The sequence below is a fragment of the Cydia amplana genome, chromosome 7, assembly GCF_948474715.1.
Source record: "Cydia amplana chromosome 7, ilCydAmpl1.1, whole genome shotgun sequence".
In the NCBI taxonomy this organism is placed as follows: domain Eukaryota; kingdom Metazoa; phylum Arthropoda; class Insecta; order Lepidoptera; family Tortricidae; genus Cydia; species Cydia amplana.
The window spans coordinates 11,819,216-11,819,890 of record NC_086075.1 but is presented as its reverse complement, the minus strand read 5'-3'; the positions used below and the strand labels follow the sequence as shown (position 1 = coordinate 11,819,890).

At 43.3% G+C, this 675-nt stretch overlaps 1 non-coding gene across 1 annotated transcript; it reads left to right on the top strand.

Moving 5' to 3' along the window:
- Positions 1 to 243: 243 nt before the first annotated feature.
- Trnaa-agc (transfer RNA alanine (anticodon AGC)) lies at positions 244 to 316 on the top strand. Its single transcript has one exon. It is a non-coding gene; the product is annotated as a tRNA-Ala (tRNA).
- The last annotated feature ends 359 nt before the right edge of the window (positions 317 to 675 follow it).

The following is a 675-nucleotide window of genomic DNA, read 5'->3' as shown; positions in this document are numbered from 1 at the left end:
GAAGACATTTTAGTGTTCCCACGTTTGTTTTATAGCACATACTGCGAGTTTCTTCAACTCGACCGACATTCTCAAATTAAACTGTTGTTTGTAGCGGTTTTAATGTTTAGACAATAAACCGGGAAACGTTACGACTGTGCGTATAGGCGCCAGGTGATTGCACCTTGCCGGAATACCCAAAGCATTTCGCTGATTTTTTCTACTTACCGCTTGTAACTATAATGATTCGCTGTATTGGGTAAGGTTCTGGTAGCTCAGATGGCAAGGCACTGGGCTAGCAATCCAGTGGACGTGGGTTCGAGTCCCACCCAAGACTGAATTTTTCCACTTTTAATTTGTTGCTAAGCTTAATAGCATCGTCGTTCGCTGTCGTTTCTCCTTGATACAAAATTAATATAATGATTGGTGTTGAGAAGAATAATTTGTCGTAATGCCTACAGTTGTTTACTCCAACCACAACGCTTGCCGTTGGCATCGGGGCTGTCATCATCACGTCCTGGAGCCTAAATGTTTGCACACTGGAATTCCTTTCGCAAATACTACTTATTATGTATTAGTTAGTCTGCTCTCCGTATATGTAACTTAATTGCAATGATACGATAAAACATAATACATACCACCAGGGCCGGATTAAGCATGTCGGGGCCCCTAGGCAGTGCAATGCTCGGGGCCCCC